At 39.9% G+C, this 20,836-nt stretch overlaps 1 protein-coding gene across 2 annotated transcripts in view; it reads right to left on the bottom strand.

The window, feature by feature from the left end:
* Positions 1–291: 291 nt before the first annotated feature.
* LRATD2 (LRAT domain containing 2) overlaps positions 292–20,836 on the bottom strand; it is a 32,025-nt gene continuing 11,480 nt past the window's right edge. Inside the window, exons 3-4 of one of the 2 annotated variants that reach the window (XR_014843367.1) lie at positions 4,403–4,522; positions 292–455 (exon numbers count right to left, since the gene is read on the bottom strand). The gene's annotated coding sequence lies outside the window, so the exon portion shown is untranslated. Of the gene's footprint in view, positions 456–4,402; positions 4,523–14,823; positions 15,562–20,836 lie in introns of those variants that run through there. The other variant, XR_014843368.1, reaches the window with a different exon arrangement.

Here is a 20,836-nt window from a genome sequence, read left to right as displayed (position 1 = left end):
GTAAGTAAACAAGTAATGCTATTTCCTGATTGTCCTGATGGCTACTAACCAGGTTGGAGTTATAACCAACAAATCTTTTATACTTAATTTGCAGTGTATTTGTGAAGAATAATCTTAGTAACATAAAGTAGAACCCAGCATAGTACATCCTTGTTACTAGCAGTATTATTATTGAACACTTCAATCTATATGATGCACAGACAAGTAAATGAGTGACGCATGAAGTAGGCACAGTCTGACAGGGCAAATGTAGAGAAGTGGTTGCCCAGTGGGTTTAAAACTCAGGAATACCTTTTCAGAGGATGTCAGGCCCTTGAGTGGTCAGGCTGGCATCCGGGAAGCCAAAAGGTCCACAGGATTTTTCACAGTGATCACTGAACTGACATCTGATCCAAATCCATACCACTGGTTAGATTCCTTCCTTATCAGATGCATTTAACAATCTTCAAACTTGCCTAGGAGAATGTACGTTTATGTGAGCAAACTCATACAAAATATTTCGACCCTGGTTTCCACTTTCAACAAATCCCTTACCACCTTAACCATTAGTTTCTTCTTCCTGGAAGCCATCCTTTTACTTTTGTCATAGTTGCCTTTCAGAACAATCACATTCTTTCCATAAAGACTAGGATACCTAGGTTTCTATGTTCTTACATGCTTCATTTCTTCCTTAGTGATTCAGCAATTCTATCATTTAACTATTACATCCTTTAAAGTCAGGATAGGTGAGTCGATTCACCTGGACTGAACAGGTGAGGAAACACAGGTTGGAGCATTAAGAGACTGGTCAAAATTCACATGCAGAACTTGAGTAGAACTTTGCTAATGGACCATTAGCAAGAAGACTCACTCTCTAGTTTTGCACACTTGGTAAATATTTGGGGGTATACTTGTTGGAGTACATAGAAGCCATCAAACTTTCTGTACAATTAACATGTTCCTTCAAGGCTATATCTGGTGGCAGGGGGTTGACATAAAGTATTCTTCTTCAACCTCCAATAGCTAGTATTGTAGAGACTACACAGATTCAGAAAGCCAACTGCCATTAGAGTGTTGGCTACAACACAGCCTTCTCTACCACAACTCCTTCACTGTCACGCTGCCTCTGGACACAGGTCTTTCACTGACCTCTGGGAAAGGAGTGAGAATCCCATAAGCCACGGAGAAAGGAAGGGTTTTTAAATTTTTTTTCTTTCTGAATTTTGGCTAAAATACACTGTGTGAAATTTACAGAATGTTTGAGCAACCCCTCTCGGTTAATGGCTCTTACAATTTTAGAGGATGCATACAACCATGGGATTCTCCTGAAGGAGATGGGAATTTTTCTCAAAAAAAAAAAAAAAAAGGAGAAGAAGAAGCTCATGGAAGAGATAGATACAAATTTTGCCTAAATAGCCAAAGCTTTGTGGATAGTATTCATAGAACTTTGCAGAGGCCAATGAACTCCAGCCTGAGATTCCTGTCCTCATGGACATGAAAGGGCCTCCTTCTCAATCCCCCTCAGAAGATCAGTATGAACTAGAGGCTCAAGGAATCCAAAGTGGTTCCTCTTCCAAGGAGTGAAGGAGGAGAATCAAGATCGCTCTAGTGATTGTTACTGAGAGCGCTTTATGGGAAATTCTCAACTGAGCTCTCCTCATGCATTTTCTTGCAGCAGAGAGCAGTGTTTATTGATGCTGAGCATTTCAGGTAATTCTGCTTGAAGTCTAACTTGGATTCATGTTAGTATTAGATCATCATAGTGCACATGGACCAAGGACATTTGTCAGCTGATGAATTTTATGGAAAACATTTCTTAAAAAATGTTGGGCTACTCCTTGAAGGGCAGCTGCTATCTGTTTGTATGCTGTGGCCCTGGGTTTCGGCATCTTCTCTCCTCCCCCACCACCCAGGTTGCATAGTAGATGATGAGCACATGTTGGGAACCCAGTGAACACAGGAGAGTTCTTCTCTGCTGCCTCCTTGTCAGACCATAGGTGGGTGTGCGTGTATCAGCAAAGCAGCTGGTACTGAGAGCGAGGGGGAGTCTGTCGCTGTTCTTTCTATTAAATGCCATCATAACCAATTTTATCAGTAACCAGAGAGAATTTTGGTGGAATGACGAGTGGGAGGTATGGAGATGAGTGTAAAGGTTGGGACCTCCCAAGATGAGAAGAATGAAGGTGAACAGATTCCGACTTTCATAGACTGAGAAAGGTTAAGTGGGATTTTTTTTTTTTTTTTTAAGTCACAACTAAGCTAGAGATGAACTGTTTAAGCACCCAGCTCATGGCCCAGTGTTTCCTGCCTTAGGAAGGTTCAGCAAACCCCTGCAGCAAGAGCTTTTACTTCTGAGAGGATGTAATGGGGTGGCTTTTAGACCTTCCTTTATAACAGTTATAAGTAGGAAAAAGTGAGCCTGCACTATTGTGCTGATTTAATAACAGAGGTCACTTTGCCACCGCTCAGCTTTATCACCTGCTCTTTTCTCAAGTGGGAAGCTTAAGGCCTATTTGTTGCTTAGATGGAGCTGTTTGGAAAAGAATCTTGTTGAAATAGTGGAAATAGCAAAAAATATAGGAACCCCCCACAAGGGAAGTTACTTCTTCATTATCCTGGTCACTGTCATCATATTGTCATGGTTACTTTGCTAGATGCAAAAGTGGTGTTGAGTGTGTATGAATGTGTGTGTGTGTGTGTGTGTAAAACATATTTACTACATAGCCAGTATATTGTGTATAGTATGTACGTGTATAGTGCGTATATAACTTCCCAACAACCCTGCAAATGTAAGAATTCTTCATTTTCATTTCATGTATGAGCACAATTAAGGTTCCCAGGAACTAGATCACCCCTAAGGACTCTCACTCAATAGTCAACAAAACCAGAATTATGTGCCCAATGTTATTGGCTCCCAAATCCCTCCTAGCTCCATTTTTTACTACATTTCCAATTATTTATTTAACAAATATCTGTTGATATTGGCTACTAGGTGCCAGGCACCTTGCTTAATGGTAGGGATACCAAAATGAAAAGGCCCTGCTTTCAGGAAGATTTATTTTATCTAATAAAACATAAGAATGTGCTTTAACCCCTAAGTATTAGCTGCTTTTGTTGGACTAAAGCAAAGTCACGTTCACCTTTCATGTGTTTCTTAAGGAACTGTGCCAGCCTCGCCTATGACCTCTGCATCCCTATCTCTCTTCCCCTTGGGCTGACATCCAGGCTGCAGGTGAAATGTGTCTGTGTGGTCTCTTTGTTCCTTTCTGCTGGTTCCCTGTTCCCTATTCCCTGGCTCTGCCTGGCCACCACATGCTCTGCTTACCTTCCAGGTGTCCTTACCTGATCTGGTCCTGCCTGTAGTGCCTGGGCCCAATTTCTTAAAGCTTGACTAAAGACTCAGTCCACTTTTGGAGAGGAAGGAAAGGCTAGGGCCAGATCAGAAAGGCTCCTTAGACTGTGGAGGGAGAAAAATCTGGCTCTGAGTGATTGCCCAAGAAAACGGTCAAATAAATTTGCAGAGTCTCGTGGTCATTGGTAAGGACTTTGGAGTCTTATGAACATTTTTTTCACCAGTCTTTCTAGCTATATAATGTTGGCCAAATTACTAATCACGCTCTGCCTTGGATTTTTGTGGAAGTAATAACAGTAAACCCTTTACAGGGTGATTCAATGTCATGGTTGAATTATCAGAGCAAAATTATTAACATTGTACAGTATTTAGGTACTTAATTCAAGAAATCTTAAATAGCCATATGAATACCTGTTGACATGTGCTCCCCATGGTCTTTGTGCTGGATGTATTCAGTTGACCTGCTCAGATCCCCTCTCCACCTTCTCATCTGTGCCCCAAGAGACAGACTTGGACAAATCCATCAATGGGCTCCCCTGCCAGTTGGCTTCTAGTTGGTACTGACCAATTATAAACATCAGCAGAAGAAGGAGGGAGGAGAGTTTATTCCCAATCACACCTGGAATTGGCCACCTGCCTTCACCTTGGGTCTCATTCAGGCCACACAACTTTCTCCGTACAGGGGAGGGCCCTTCTGTCTCTGCTCCAAAGACCACTCCCTCACAATAAAGACCTTGGGGGTAAAAAGGGAATCTTGCCCCCCCTTTTTTTTAAATGAGAGGTGCCACAGTTATTTCCGTTTCCATCTCTTTTTCTTTTTTTTTTTTTCTTTTTTTCTTTTTTGTCACACCTGCAGCATGTGGAAATTCCCAGGTCAGGGATCGAATCTGCAACACAGCAGTGACCCTAGTCACAGCAGTGAAAACACTGGACCTTTAACCCACTAGGCCATCAGAGAATTCCTGAACCTTGTTGTTAATAGACCCAGTGCTGCTTCTCCCATCATGGTTTCCTTATACACACTCACAGCATAATAATCTCTCAATTTAACTCTCCTCGAGCATGACTAACCTGAAGGCGAAGTCTTCTCCTAGGACCCTGCCTGATCCTGCCTTTATCACTCTGCCTTAGATGCTGCTTGCCCTGACAGAAGGCCAGGGTCCAATCCTGGAGTTCTTCCGGCTTGACTCTCTGTTGGTAGAACAATTGAGAATGAAGTTAAAATACATGATCCTAGAGTAGACAGGTCAGGCCGTGGAGGAATAAAGGGGGGTGTTGTAGAGATTTTAGCCCTGGAGATGAACAAAGCGTAAGGAAAGAGCTGATGATTGGGACTAGGAACCACTTCCATCAATTCTCTTGCCTCCCCAAATCACCCTACATCTTCCTCCCTGTCCAGCACCCCCAGATTTCCTCCCAGGACTCTCCAGAGGACATCTGGGACCGCACTGGATCTGAGGGGTCTACAAATGACTGATGATGAGCAGGACAGATGTTCAACTTCACTAGAATCAGGGAAAGGAAATCAAACAACAATAACAGTTTTAAACAAAGGAGGAATACTTTCTAACCTAGGGTACATTTTTAGATTTATGATTGTAATGCAAAGACTGTTGGTTTCAGCTCAGAGATACAGAAAGTTGGTATGAATTCAGCTTCCACATTTACAACAAGAAAGAAACTGGACACATTGCAAGTTAATGCCTTTTCTTAAACCTATCAAAGAACTCAGGTCAGGAAGCTAACCTGAAGTTGGGGAGCAACAGGGATCTACAGAGAAGACACAGTGGCCAAACATTTCCTTATTCACTAACCTGAGACAGATGCCATGTAAGCTGGTAGAAGATTCACTTAAAATCAGTGTTTATGTGTGAAAAGTATATATATATATATATATATATATATATATATATATATATATAAACAAAAAACCCATATATGATTGCATATGTTATGTGAGAAAATATAGGGACACATATAAGTATACAAACAGCTATTTGCACTGCAGAAAGACACAGAATAATTAAAGGGGTTGAGCTGGAACTAAGGAACACCCACAGCCTTTTAAATGACTGGATACACTGAACCAGGAGACTAAGTAGAGGGAGGTTGGAAAGCTGGTATAACATGGTTAATTTCTTTTACCACTTGCAAAACCATCATATCAAAGTGAGAGTGAGTTTGGTCGATGGCTGACAACCTTCAGAACCTTCTGCTGTTCCTTCTGATGATGTCTTCACTGAGGCCTCATTGCCAGCCTCGAGATTGCTTATTTCAAGGCATTTCGAAGAAAAAGAAAAAGAGAAATTCCATTTACTTTCTGCAGGAGATGACTGTCTGCTCCCTTTGAGCTGGGCCAGAGGGAGCATTCAGAATACATTGCTGGAAGTAAATGGAATTTTTCAGCTATTTAAATTGCAATTCACCCCTGAAAACTCCATTTTATCAAAACTCCTGGTTAATACTATTTTCCATGCTCAGGTATTCTCCCCAAATACACATGCATAAGTTGGAGGAACCCGAGGGGAGACTGTTCCAGAAACCAAGTCCGTTAAAGAAACCTTGGGTACTCGGAGTTCCCATTGTGGCGCAGTGGAAATGAATCTGACTAGGAACCATGAGGTTGCGGGTTTGATCCCTGGCCTTGCTCAGGGGTTAAGGATCCGGTGTTGCCATGAGCTATGGTGTAGGTCACAGACGAGGCTCAGATCCAGTGTTGCTATGGCCTCCCCTTGTAGGCTGCCAGCTGTAGCTCTGATTTGACCCCTAGCCTGAGAACCTCCATATACGGTGGGTGTGGCCCTAACAAAACACACACACAGAGAAAAGAAAAGAAACCTCGGGTACTAACATCCTCATTGCCATGCAGCAAACAAAACAAAAGGACTGACCTTTAACATGCAGGCAGGTGTGGGGTAGAGCAGAAGGCACTCTACCTAGATCAGAGGAATTATTTGTCTCTCACAATCCATGTGCCCATGAACAAATCATATAATATCCCCAAGCCTTTTTGTTCAATATCTAAAATGGGTTTAAGAACACCATCCCTTTCTATGTTGGAGGGTTATTCTAAATACTAGATTAAGCTATATGAAACAGTTCTACTCAAATGAAGTATAGCTGGAAATGATATCTTTTGTAGCCAAATGCTTAAAAACCCACAATGAAGCCTGTGGTAGGCAGCATTCTAAGATGGCCTCCAAGAATCCCACTCCCTCGTATACCTATATGTTACATACTCCCTGTCTTTGAGAAGGTCCTGTGAATGTGATAGGATATTCACTCCCATGTTTAGGTTACATAATATAAGATTCTACCTTAACAGACTGGGGAGAGATTTTTCCTGCTGGCTTTGAGAAAATAGGTTTCTAAGTCATGGTTTAGACCAAAAGGTGGCTTCTCAGAGTTGAGATGAATCAGCCAGCAGCAAAACAGGGACCTCAGTCCTACAACAATTTACATTCTTCCACCAACCTCAATGAGTGAGAAAGAAAACCCTGGGCTCCAGAAGAGAACATATAGTCCAACCAACACATGGATGTCAGCCTCGTAAGACTCTGAGCAGAAAACCGAGTTACTCCATGCCAGGACTTCTGACCTACAAAAAGTACACATAATACCTGGAGGTTGTCTTTGCTGTTAAGCTTATGACAATTTGTTATATAGCTATTTAAAAAATACACAATCAACTGTTCTAAAGAGGTAGATTGAGTATGAACTCTGAAATCTTACTTCTCCACAAAAGCAATGAGAACACTCATGAAAATTGTCAAAATAAACTTTTTCAGAACTCTGAGAAATCACCAAAGGCTTACAACAATCCAAGGAGTAGTCATTCAAGAAAAATGGCTGAATCTCAGCAAGGGCAGTGAGTCTTGTGGTATTTTAACCTGTGGTCATCACCCTCTCTCCATTTCTTTTCTAACACTAAAAGCCAGTAGCCTCACAACTACAGAAGCTGTGAAAACAGCAGCTTAAATTGCTGCTGAAGGAAGCTGAATGGGTTTGGAACTCCCTATAAGCCCCATTTCCAAAGAACTGTCATATTTGACCTATCCGGCAGTTCACTAGAAAGCTCCATTTTCAGGGATTGTCTTCATTTGACCTAAGCAGAGCTTGCTTTTTGTAAAGTGCCCCACCCACAGAGTACTTGTGGAATACAATCAGTGGCAATTGTTTACAATCCAGCTGCCTGAGGGTATGCTAACAGTTAGAGCTAACAATAGGTTAACCAAAAATTTTAAAGCAAACACCTGGGTAACGAAATGTTCGTAGGGCCTCTGAAAATCTTCAACATATTCCTGGAAACCTAGAAGCCCATGTGCATTTTATTATTTATTTATTTATTTATTTATTTATTTATTTGCTTTTTAGGGCTGCACTCATGGCTTATGGAGGTTCCCAGGCTAGGGGTCAAATCAGAGCTACAGCTGCCAGCCTACACCACAGCCACAGCTATGCAGGATTCAAGCCGCATCTGTGACCTACACTACAGCTCATGGCAATGCTGGATCCTTAGCCCACTGAGCGAGGCCAGGGATCAAACTCACAACCTCATGGTTCCAAATTGGATTCGTATCTGCGGCGCCACAATGGGAACTCCCCATGTGCATTTTTAGAACTGCATACATCCAGGAAAAGCTTGATAGAGTCCTACTCTCTCACCTATGGTTTTCTTGAATCTCTGTATCAGCGGAAGTTTAGGATAAGTTTGATTGTAAACTGCCTGCTAGAGCACTTAAAACATAACACACACACACACAGAGCCCTTAAAAATGCTGGGAGAGTATTAGTTCAAGAAATTTTAATAAAATCGCCATCCACTCACTTACTAACCGCTAAGCAAACTAAATAAAGACATTGGTGGTCACATGTGACAAAAAATACAGGTTTCACAGAATTAGCCTAAGAAAGTCACTAAAAAAAAACAAAAAACAAAAAAACAAACAGCAGCAACAACAAGCTTAAAGGAAAGAGAGAATATGGCATCAGAGTTGACACACTGTATTACTTTAAATGTCCAATATTCAAAGTTACCATATGGTCTAGCAATCCTACTCCCAGGTTTATATATGCAGAAAAGATGAAAACTCTATTTCAAAAAGATAAATACACCCTGATGTTCATAGCAGCACTATTTCTAATAGCTAAAACATGGAAGTAACCTAAATGTCCATTAACAGATGGATGGATAAAGAAGATGTGATATACATACACAGTGGAATATTATTTGGCTACAAAAAAGAAAGAATTCCATTTGCAGCAATTGGAAGGACATAAAATTATCATACTAAATAAAATAAGTCAGACTGAAAAAGACAAATATCAGATGATATCACTTATATAGGGTATCTAAAAAAACAATACAAATGAACAGATTTGCAAAACAGAAATAGACTCATAGACATAGAAAAAAACTTATGGTTACCAAAACGGAAAGGGAGGAAAGGGATATATTAGGCATATGAGATTAACAGATACACAATACCATATATAAAATATATAAAAAACAAGGGCCTACTGTATGGCACAGGGAATTATATTCAATACCTTGTAATAACCTATAATGGAAAAGAATCTGAAAAAAATATATATGTATAACTGAGTCACTTCACTGTATACCTGAAAGTAACGCAACATTGTAAATCAATGATAACTAAGTAAAAAGTTGTTTATTTTGGAAAATTTTTCATTTTCAGTAACAATAGCAAAAATATAAGAGATGCAGGGAGTTCCCATCGTGGTGCAGTGGTTAAACGAATCAGACTAGGAACCATGAGGTTGCAGGTTTGATCCCTGGCCTCACTCAGTGGGTTAAGGATCCAGCATTGCTGTGAGCTGTGGTGTAGGTCGCAGAAGCGGCTTGGATCCCGAGTTGCTGTGGCTCTGGCATAGGCCGGCTGCTACAGTTCCTATTAGACCCCTGGCCTGGGAACCTCCATATGCTGCAGGTGCGGCCCTAGAAAAGACAAAAAGACAAAAATAAAAAAAAAGCAAAGAAATAGGAATGTATGGCTCATACAAAGGGAAAAAAATAGTTTACAGAAATTGTCTCTGAGAAAGCCCAGACATTAGACTTACTAAAGACTTAAATCCATTGTCATAAATATATTCAAACAACTCAAAGAAATTATTTTTAAAGAATTGAAAGTATGAGAAAAATGTGTCATTAAACAGAGACTATCAATAAAAAGATATAAAGTACGCCCAGTTGCAGATTTGAGCAGGCAGAAGAATTAGTAAACTTAAAGACAGTTCAGTTGCAATTATGCAATATAAAGACTAAAAATAGAAAGAAATAAAAGAAAATAAACAGAGACCTGCAGGACACCATTCTAAGAGGCTCATATTATACTGATTCCAAATCAAAGACATCACAATTAAAACAAACAAACAAAAAACCACTACACATCAATAATCAATATCCCATATGAAGATAGGCACAAAATCCTCAAAAAAAAAAAAAAAAAAAAAAACCACTAGAAAACTAAATTCACCAACATATAAAAAGGATCATATACCATGAATAAGATCATCTCAGGAATACAACTTTGGTTCAACATAAAGAAAGTAATTAATGTAAGATACTATATTAACAGAATAAAGCTTAAAATCACATGATCCTCTCAAAAGCTGAAAAAGATAATCTGATGACATTCTTTCATGATGAAAACAATTTAAGAAAAGAAAGACATTTCCTCAAATGATAAAGGACATCTATTAAAAAAAAAAAAAAAAAAAAAAAAACAAACAGGAGTTCCCGTCGTGGCGCAGTGGTTAACGAATCCGACTAGGAACCATGAGGTTGCGGGTTCGGTCCCTGCCCTTGCTCAGTGGGTTAACGATCTGGCGTTGCCGTGAGCTGTGGTGTAGGTTGCAGACGCGGCTCGGATCCCGCGTTGCTGTGGCTCTGGCGTAGGCCAGTGGCTACAGCTCCGATTCAACCCCTAGCCTGGGAACCTCCATATGCTGCGGGAGCGGCCCAAGAAATCAACAACAACAAAAGACAAAAAGACAAAAAAAAAAAAAAAAAAAAGAAAACAAAAAAAAAAACATAGCTAACATCTTACAAATGGTGAAAGACTAAAAGTTTTTTTCTCCCTAAGATTAGGAAAAAGATAAGATATTTGCTCTTGCCATTTCTATTCAGTATTGTTCTAGAGGTTCTTGCCAGCACATTTAAACAAGGAAAAGAGATAAAAGGCATCTAGATTGAAAAGGAAGAAGAAAATTATCTCTATCTGCAGATAACATGACTTTGTTTATAGAGAAAAGTAAGGGGTTGAATAAAAAGATATTAATATTGAGAACTATGTCTAGATACTCATGTCGCAACAGAAGAAAGGGTGGGGGAAAAAACTGTAACTGCAATGTATACGTCTAAGGATGACCTGACCCCCTTGCTGTACAGTGGGAAAATAATAAAAAAAAAAAAAAAAAAAAAAAGAGAAAAAAAAAGAAAAAAAAATTTTAAAAAAAAGATATTAATACAAATAAATGAATTCAGCAAGATTACAAGAGACAAAATCAGTATACAAAAATCAAATATATTTCTACACATTTACAATAAACTATCTGAAAATAAAATTAAGAAAACCATTCCATTTATAATAGCATCGAGAACAGAATACTTAATAAACTTAAGAGAAAGCAACACTTGTATACTAAAATCTTCAAAACATCATTGAAAGAAATTAATGAAGACTTAAATAAATGGAAAGATTTCTCATGTCCATGGATTAGAAAAATTAATATTGTTAAGATGGTAATACTTTCAATTTTTTTCTGAAGATTTATTGTAATCTCTGTCAAAACCTTAGATGGCTATTTTGAAGAAATTGAGACGATGATCCCAAAATGTATCTGGAAATACAAGGGCCCAGAAGAGCCAAAATGTCTTGAAAAGAAAGAACACAGTTGGAAGAATCACACTTTTTTGTTTCAATACTTAGAGCAACAGTAATCAAGACCATGAGGAACTGCCTTAATGACAGGCATACAGATCAAGGAATACAATTGAGAATCCAGAAATAAACTAAATTTATAGTCAGTTGACTTTTGCAAAGAGTACCAAGACAAGGCAGTGGGGAAAAGAACAGTGTTCTCAACAAATGTTTCTGGGACAACTAGATATCCACATGCAAAAGAATGAAACTACAAACAAAATTTAATTCAAATTGGATGAGAAAATTAATAGCAGTCTAAAACTATACAACTCTTAGAAGAAAACAGAGGAGTAAGTCTTCATGGTCTTGGATTAAGCAATGCATTCTTAGGATACCAAAAGCATAGGAAATAAAAGAAAAAAATAGATAACTTGAACTTCATTAAAATTAAAAAGTTTTGTGCTTCAGAGACACTACAAATAACAAGACTATTCATCATAAATGCCAAAATGTGAAAGTAACCCAAATGTCCATCAACTGATGAATAGATAAACACCGTCTATTTTTGCAAATGTTTTATTAGAATGCAATCGTGCTCATTTGCTCACATATTACCTTTGGCTAGTTTCATGCTACAACAGCAGAGTTCAGTAGTTGCAACAGAGACTGACCATACCACCTACAAAATTTAAAATACCGCTTGGCCTTTTTCAGGAAAAAAAAAAAAGTTTTCTCATCCTTACTCTAGATATATGGTTATTTATAAGGCATTTCAAAATAAAATAAGAAGCAAACAAATAAAAATGATAATAAACTCATATATTTTTTTTGAGTGCTTACTATGCCCCCAAACATTACTAGCTAAAATGTAGTAGAGCATGTACTTGCTTAGTCACTTTGTGACCTTGGACAAGTTACATGAGCTCTCTGAGTCTCAGTGTCCTCATCTATAAAATTAATATGATAATATCTGCTTCACTGAATTGCCATGGAGATTGAATTAGGTAAGATATATTGCAATGGGTTGAATTGTTCCCTTCAGAAAAGATATGCTGAATCCTTAACTCTCAATATTTTAGAATGGGATTTTATTTGGAAATAAGGTCATTTTTAGATGTGACTAGTTAAGATGAGGTCATACTGGGTAGAGCGAATCCTTCCAATGGGATTGATGTCCTTAAAAGAAGATGGCCGTGTGAAGACACAGACACATGGGAGAATGCCAGGTGACAGCACAGCCAGAGACAGCAGTGATAGCACCACAAGCCAAAGAACGCATGGGGCTACCAGAAGCTGGGGAGAAGGAAGGAAGGCCCCTCCTCCAGAGAGGCTTTTAAGGGACACTGGTCTTCTTAGTACCTTGACTTCGGACGTCTAGCCTCCAAAACTGCGAAAGAATGCACTTCCAATGTTTTAAGCCACCCAGTTTACGGTATTTTGCTATGACAACCTTAGGAAACTAATGTACTTGTGAAGCTCTTAGACAATACTGTCATGTAACTCTAAAACACGCTAGAAATTATTCTAGATGCTTTTTTTACCTTGCTGTTTCTGTTAATCTTTAAAATGATTTTATAAGGTAGGCATGTTAATCTGCTCAGGCTAACATAACGAAATACTATAGACTGGTGGTTTAAACAACAGAAATTTATTTCTCACAATTCTGGAAGCTCAAAGTTCAAAATCAAAGGGCCAGTGTGGTTAGGTTCTTCCTAGCTTGCAGATGGCCAACTTCTCGCTGCGTGCTCACATTGTGGAGAGAGGGGAAGTGGTGGGGAAGCAAGATTTCTGGTGTCTCTTCTTATGAGGACACCAGTCTCTTCAAGGGGGCTCCCCTCTCATGACCTCATCCAAACTTAATGACCTCTCAAAGACCCCAGCTCCAAATACCATCACATTCGGTGGCTAGGGTTTCAATGTATGAATTGGAAGGAAACACGATTCAGTCCATAGTAATAGGTATTATTAACTCATCTATAGATATGAAAATGAAGTCACAGTGTGATTAATACATAGGAAAATATGAAAGGGTAATGTTATTAAAAGGAGAATAGTCCTGTAAATGTATAATTTTCACATACCACCATGTAGGTTACATAGTAACTGCAGTGTCATGGACCCTGAAATGAGACATACCCGAATTCATTTTCACCCTCTGCCACTGACTAACTCTGGGACTTTGGGCAAGTTACTTAATGGCTGGGAGCCTGAATAACCTCCCTGCAGAACGAATGGTTCCTAATCTCATGGAGTCTGAGTACTAAATGGCTACGTGCCTGTAAAGATCGTCCCAGAGTGCCTGGCACAAACTAGACATCAAACCAGAGGTAAAACTTCAAAGAAAACAACACGAAGCTGTTTGAAGCAGCTGTGATGGTTAGAACAGATTTGGACAACTTCAAGACCCAACAATGAGTTAAACTATAATTCATTTCTATTAGGAAATGCTGTGCAAGCATGAAACAGAAGTTAGATGTATGTTGACTTCTCGTGCTCTTTTTCCTGCCCCTACCTACTTTAGGCAAGTGCTTTAACCTCTCTGGGCCTCAGTTTCCCATATGAAAAATGAAAATAAAAACAGTACCTATTTCACAGAGTTGTCATAAAGGTTAAAAAACATACAGTCCATATAAGATGCTTAAAATATTCCCAGGCACACAGCAAGCACATGCTAAATATTAACTATTATTATATTACGATTCCATTTGTATGGAAGGAAGGAAGGCTAATTGGCTAATTTCTAGAAAAAAGACACAAGAATCTGCTTCTAATTGTCATTTCTGGGGAGTGAGGATGGGAAATAGGAAGGAGAAGGGCTTCAACTTTCCCTTTACCCCTTCTGTGCCATTGGAAACAAACCAACGTCCCAATTACTAGCTGTCCCTTGTCCTTCCCTCTTTCTCCTGCAATGAAGACTGGACCTGATGATGCCTGAGATTTTCTACTACTACCAAGAACTCTTCAGGGGGACACATGAGCACAGCAGCTAAAAGATTTCCATTCTGGCTGGTCAATAGCCACATCCTTGCCCCCGCAATCCAGCAAGGTTAAGGTTAATTAACCCCTGGCCCACTGGGGACCTCTGGGAGCCTCTGGATGCTGACTCAGTGCCTGGTTCCTTTAGGGTTCTGTAGTCTAAGTGAGCAAATACTTTGATTTTCACTCCCATGCCAGGCACTGAGCTTAGGGTTGTACATCTATTGTATCTGAATCTAAATAACTCTTCAAGACACTTATCATTTTCCAAATGATGAAACCATGGTAACTTATTACATGATCTGCCCAATAGCACACTCATAAGTGGCGTCTCTCTGGCTCCCAAGGCCATGCTCCTTTCACTGTGTGTTTTGGCTTTCACTGGCTCATGCTCCCTCTCTAAACATATTTGTAGGCTCTACTTTAACGAATTCTTTCCGAAAAGTTTGTTTTACCAGTGTTGTTGTTCTGGTTTGTCTCAGCTGGTTTAGCAGTTTCAAGAAAAGAGCAGAGTGGTCAACCCTGTGAATAATTAACACGGTGAGTTTGCTCTCTGGCCTAAAACTGACGGCTAAACTTGATTATTTGCCCTGAACAAAAAGACAAGGAAAATGTCCCTATATTTACACCTTTTTTTTTTTTTTCTATATTGACACTTTTCAGTGCATGGAGAGGAAGGGAAGACAGAAGAATCATTCTCACTCTGTCCCCTGCTCTGAGAGACAAAGCCCCCTGCCCAAGGTCCCAGGGTCTGAACCACATTTGTTGACTGGGATTCCATTCCCTAGAGTCTGGACATAGTTTTGGGGATTAAATAGTCTCAGTTTAAATCATTTATTATTTCTGTAACCTTGGACAAATTTCCTCATTCTCTCCCTGGGCTTTCTTCATCATCTGTAAACAGGGGTCATAGTATTTTATAGGCACGAAGCTAATATTCTGCCATGACATTAGCATTTTTTCAGCAGTCATCAACCAATCAAAATTCTGCACATAGAGTTGCAGCAGAGTGCTGGAGGCCCCAGCTCCATAGGCAGGCCTGTTATTGGATTGCAAGAATGAATATACAGTGTGGTCCCAGGGCAGTGGCCAGGTGGTCAGGAAGATGACAGTGACAAGGTGATGAGGGGGTGGGTTTCAGGGAAGCAGCTATTTATCAACTGATATGGAAGTGTTTTAATATTTTAACAACAAGTACAGCTGTATAATGAACATGGGTCCTTTGCAATGTTAAGTAGGCACTTCTCGGGAAATTAATCCTGTGCTTGGTATTGTGACTAAACTTACCGATGATTCCACATAGTCTTCACCAACACTCCGGAAAGTGCTACTTCAGGCTCTTTCATCAGATGAGGAGACTCTAAAACTCTATAAAAGTGATGATGACGAGTAAGTGGTAGAATGGCGATCCGAATTCAGGCCGGCCAGTGGCAGAGCCAGACTTGTGCCGACAGTGTGAGAGAGAAGGAAATCCTGGGCAATAAAACCAAACTGAAGGTGAGAAATGGGTAGGAAGGAATGGATAAGAGAGCTGGGCTCTAGAAAATTCAAATGAGGAATAAAGAATCTGTGAGGCACGGAGTTCTTGGGCAAGAGTGACATTAAAAACATTTATCCCACTTGTACTTCAGAATGGAATAAAATGTTAACAAGAGATGAATCTGTGGAAAGGGTAGCTAGAGGTTCTTTTGCATTTTGCTTATTCAAGCAATTTTGAAATTATCCCCAAATACAATGTTAAAGTAAAAAAAGCAAAGTCCTTTGCACACAGGACTTTGTCTTCCTTAGCTCTCTGTCATCTCTCAGTTGGATTCTTCAGTTTCTTGCCTTCATCAGCTTATTTTTCAGAATAACAGGGGTCACCAAGGAAAATCTAATAATTCCACCTCCTCAACTTTCAGCAGCGCTATAGAAATCTGAAGGGAAACCATTGCGATTATGTGATTTGGAAATGCTTGCAAATGAGAATGAGTGGAACTGCCAGGAGTATGTGCAATGTGGCAGGAAGAGCAAGTGACCCAGGAGTCAGATGACTGGATTGAATCTTGTTTGGTCCATTTCACAGCTCAGCGATCTTGCATAATGACTTCATCTGGATCTGGATCCTGGAGTCATCACTTCATCAGTAAAATGAGAATCCCAGTGGCGACCTCCCAGGTTATACTGGGGATTAAATGAAATACCATTTGTAAGGTTCCAATCATGGGCTCTGGCATAGAGTATGTGCTCAATATACATTTTATTTCCTTTTCTCTGAGGTTCAATTTCCACACCCATTCAAGGCAAATTGTAATAATATTTCAAGAAGAGAGTGCAAAGAACGTATGTGATAATCTGTGAAATACACTTAAAAAAGCATCCCGTTACAGGTGAGTGTTTTCATCACTGGAGGTGACCAAGGTGACCCAAGTGTCCTCCTACCCCTAACTAATCTCACAGTGGAATGCCCCATTCTGTCTTTCTTACTTTCAAGTTTCTTCTGACTTTTTAATCTGATTTCCCCAACAAGCATACAACGATGGAATTTGTTTATACCTCTGAACATAATCCACATCCCCCTAAGGCATCTAATGCCATACTGTGAACGTGCCAAACACATTATAAATGTCTGCATTTCCAAAGCAAAGGCTAAGGATGCGAGAGACAATGAAATGAAAGCCTTGTCCAAAGTGATGCTGTAACTTGGTAAAAATAGGAGGCTCTGGGTATTTGTTTCCCACCCCAGCAAATCCTTAATTTTGAGATTAGACTGGTCAAAAAACATATTCCCAGGCCTGAGGACTAGGGTTCAGACAACTTGGGGGACCATTATTCTGCTTCGTACATGGCATCACAGCACTGTTAGGAGTTATTTGGTAAAATTTTAGTTTTATACTTATTTACTGATTCATAAATACCTTTTAGTTTTATATGTACACACACACATATGTGGGCATTTAGTTTTGCTACACCGTGCATTTCTCATTGTAGGTCAATAATCAGAATGTCTGAAAAATACTGCTCAAAAGCAAGAAAGAAAAACATTGGTGTGTTTAGGGAAATAAATATAGGCCTATGAGGCTGGAATATACCCTGAAAGGGGGATGATGAGAAGTGAAATCAGCAACATAAGCAGAGGCCAGACTGTGCGGGCCATCAGGCCATGTTAAGGAACTAGGATTCCATTCTAAGCACTGTTCGAAGCCAATAAAGGATGTAAATCAGCAGCACACTGTGATTTACAGTTTTAAAGGAAGGATAATTTTGGATACCTTTCACCATCACCTTTCTATTATTTGTTCAAACTCACAGGTTGGACTCAAGACATTGCCAGGCTGACCCAGTAACCAAGTGCTTTGGAAAGAATTATAATGTTTGAAATAGAATAAAACTGGGAGTTCTCATTGTGGTGCAGCGGAAACAAATCTGACTAGCAACCATAAGGTTGAGGGTTCGATCCCTGGCTTCGCTCAGTGGGTTAAGGATCCAGTGTTGCCATGAGCTGTGGTGTAGTTCACAGACGCAGCTTGGATCTGACATTGCTGTGGCTGTGGCATAGGCCGGCAGTTATAGCTCCAATTAGACCCCTAGCCTGGGAATCGGGAGCGGCCCTAAAAAAAGCAAAAAAAATAAAATAAAATAAAATACCAAATAAAGAAATAGAATAAAACTGGTAAACTACTGCTCTGATAACAATGAGACCACCTCAGGAATTCCCATCATGGCGCAGTGGTTAACGAATCCGACTAGGAACCATGAGGTTGCAGGTTCGATCCCTGGCCTTGCTCAGTGGGTTAAGGATCCCGCGTTGCCATGAGCTGTGGTGTAGGTCGCAGATGCGGCTCGGATCCCACGTTGCTGTGGCTCTGGCGTATGCCGGTGGCTGTAGCTCTGATTCAACACCTAGCCTGGGAACCTCCATATGCCGCAAGAGTGGCCCAAGAAAAGGCAAAAAGACAAGAAAGAAAGGAAAGAAAGAAAGAAAGAAAGACAGACAGACAGACAGACAATGAGACTAGCTCAGGTGGTAAAAAAAAAAATAAAACTCTCACAGAAACTCAAACAACAAGCTACTAATTTTTACCTATGATTAAGCAAATATTTTCAAACAGTTGAGAAAGTCATTAGTATTAGTGTAAATTGGCAAAATTTTTATAGAATGCTATATGGTGGTTCCTATCAACATTTAAATTTTGTGTGACTTTTAAGTGAGAGATCTCACTTCGGTGGTTATACCCCTCAGAAATACTCACATATATGTCAAGAACAAGTATAGCAAAATGTTTGCAGTAGCATTTATAATCAGGAAAAGCTGGATCTCGATGGGCATCAATGACAGATGCACAGCATGATCTAAGTTTTTAAAAACCGGGAAAATATATGCATATAAGCATATCTGAATGTTAACAGAAAAAAAGTTTAGAAGGAACACACTACACAATACCCTTGGTGAGAGGTGGAGCCGGGTGAGAAAAGGCAATGGAGGATGTCCTTCACTGTTAAATCCTTCAGTATTTGAACCTCTTCTATATTAAACACACATTATTTTTTAAATATAAAAAGTAATAAAATTACATCAATAAAATATTCACAGGCTTAAAGGGCAGGCAGAGAGAGGCATTAACCAGGGAGGTAAGAAATTGATTGTAACTTTGTGATGATATCGATGCCCCGAGGTCAATTCCTTGGTTGTCAGGTAGCATAGAAGCCAGACTCAGGTGAAATGATGTACTTGGCCTATTGATATGTGCGTGCATGCGTGTGTGTGTGTGTGTGTGTGTGTGTGTGTGTGAACATATATGTATGATTTTCACCCCAAAACCTGGGGCCAGATGATTTTAACCATTACAAAACCAAATGTTGCACCCCCACTGACCATCTTACCTCTGGTTTAGTTTCTCTGGCTTAATCTGCTCCAACTGGAAATTTATCTGGGAGATTTTGAGATTGAGTCATGAACACTGGGCAAAAAAGAAAAGGGGGAAATGGATAATGATGGCGACAACTTCTTGCCAGGACCACCTCTGGGTGATTTATGTATATTATCACTACCTCCACAACTCTGCATGGTAGACGACATAATATCCCCACTTTACAAAAGAATATAATGCAGCCTCTCCAGCCAGGGGAGGCCATCGGCCCAGGTGTAGTAAGGGAGGTGCTGGGTGACAGCCCAGGCTTAACTCCAGCCACAGCCAGTGCCTTCCTCAGTGCTTCTCAATTCCCTCAAAACACGGAGAGGGCGGCCTTAATCCTCTAACCATGTTGGAACTGCTTGGCTACACCTAAAGTCAGCTGCATGGTGCTAAAGAGAACACTGAACTGCAGTAAATTTAATATCCTTTCTGAGTTTTTGATAATGTATCCTGATTGGCTAAAATCCGTTATCAGCATAGTGAAAAAGAGAAAAAGAGAGTATTAAGCAATTTATAGTGTTTGTTCTCACAATATCCCCCTCTGCTCCAACCCCAGCTATGTACAAAAAGAGATGACTCTGAAAATAAAAGTTGATAAGATGGGAACAGGTTTACGTTAGAATCTTTCTCTGATAATATCTCCCCCATCTGCTTAAGTCTCCCCAGGAAGCCTATCCTTGACCTTTCCCCATCCCCACCACGTGGGGTTAGCCACCAGTCCCCTATACCCAACCCTTACCCCAGTGCCACCATGATGCCTGGAGCCTACTTGTCCCCTCCCATCACATTCGAGACCCAAGGTATTGCATTCATTGTTTGCCTGTGTTCCTCAGCACAAGGTGAGCAGGCACCTGGAACATAGGGACCCCATGGCATTCTTCTTTTTAGCCTTTACCACATTGCCAGGTAGATCTCAATAAATACTTAAAGATTGAATGAACAGAGTTCAACAGCATTTGGGATGGTGAAGAAAGCAGAAGGTCCCAGCAGAGAAGTGTATCTTATCTGTTTGATAAGAGCAGCTGAAAAGAGACAAATTCTTAGCTTGGGAGGGAAAAGAAATGAAGACCAGGTCTGGTATAAAAGTCCTTGGTATGATACTATAGTGGTGGATGCATTTGTCAAAACCAAGGAATATATAATACAAAGAGTGGAAACTAGTGTTAACTATGGTTGATGATGATTTATAAATGTGGGCTCATCCATTGAAACACAGGTACCACTCTGATACCCATGTTGATGGTGGGAAAGGCTGTATGGTTGGGAAGGGGGTTACGTGGAAACCCCATGCTTTCCACTCAATTTTTCTGTGAATCTAAAACTGCTCTAAAAAAATAAAGTCTATTTGTTTTTCAATGGCCACACCAGCAGCACCCGCAGGATCCTTTGACCCACTGTGCTGGGTTGGGGGAAGTCACAAACCCAGCCACTGTGTCACAGCAGGAACTTCTAGTAGGTTGTTTTTTTTTTTTTTTTTAAGTACTAAAACAGATGTCAGCATGAAGAACTGCCACCATGCAATGCTTTATGGCTTTATGAACAACCTTGTCCTTTCTAAAATATAAAAAGAAATAGACCCCCATCAGAATAAAGTAGAATAAATTATGCTTACCCATTGAGATACAAGAGAATTCTCTCATGGTATGATGTATTGGCCAAGAGTAGAGCCAGGTAGCAAAGAGAAATATAACCCAGTGTGGAGGTTAAAAAAAAAAAAAGTCAGTATTCAAAAAGCAAAGTTAAAAAGA

Source organism: Sus scrofa, chromosome 4, assembly GCF_054392235.1.
Source record: "Sus scrofa isolate SSC_HxYL_T2T_F1_AM1 chromosome 4, Sscrofa_HxYL_maternal_Yorkshire_Landrace_v2.0, whole genome shotgun sequence".
In the NCBI taxonomy this organism is placed as follows: domain Eukaryota; kingdom Metazoa; phylum Chordata; class Mammalia; order Artiodactyla; family Suidae; genus Sus; species Sus scrofa.
This window is presented reverse-complemented; position numbering and strand designations above follow the sequence as displayed.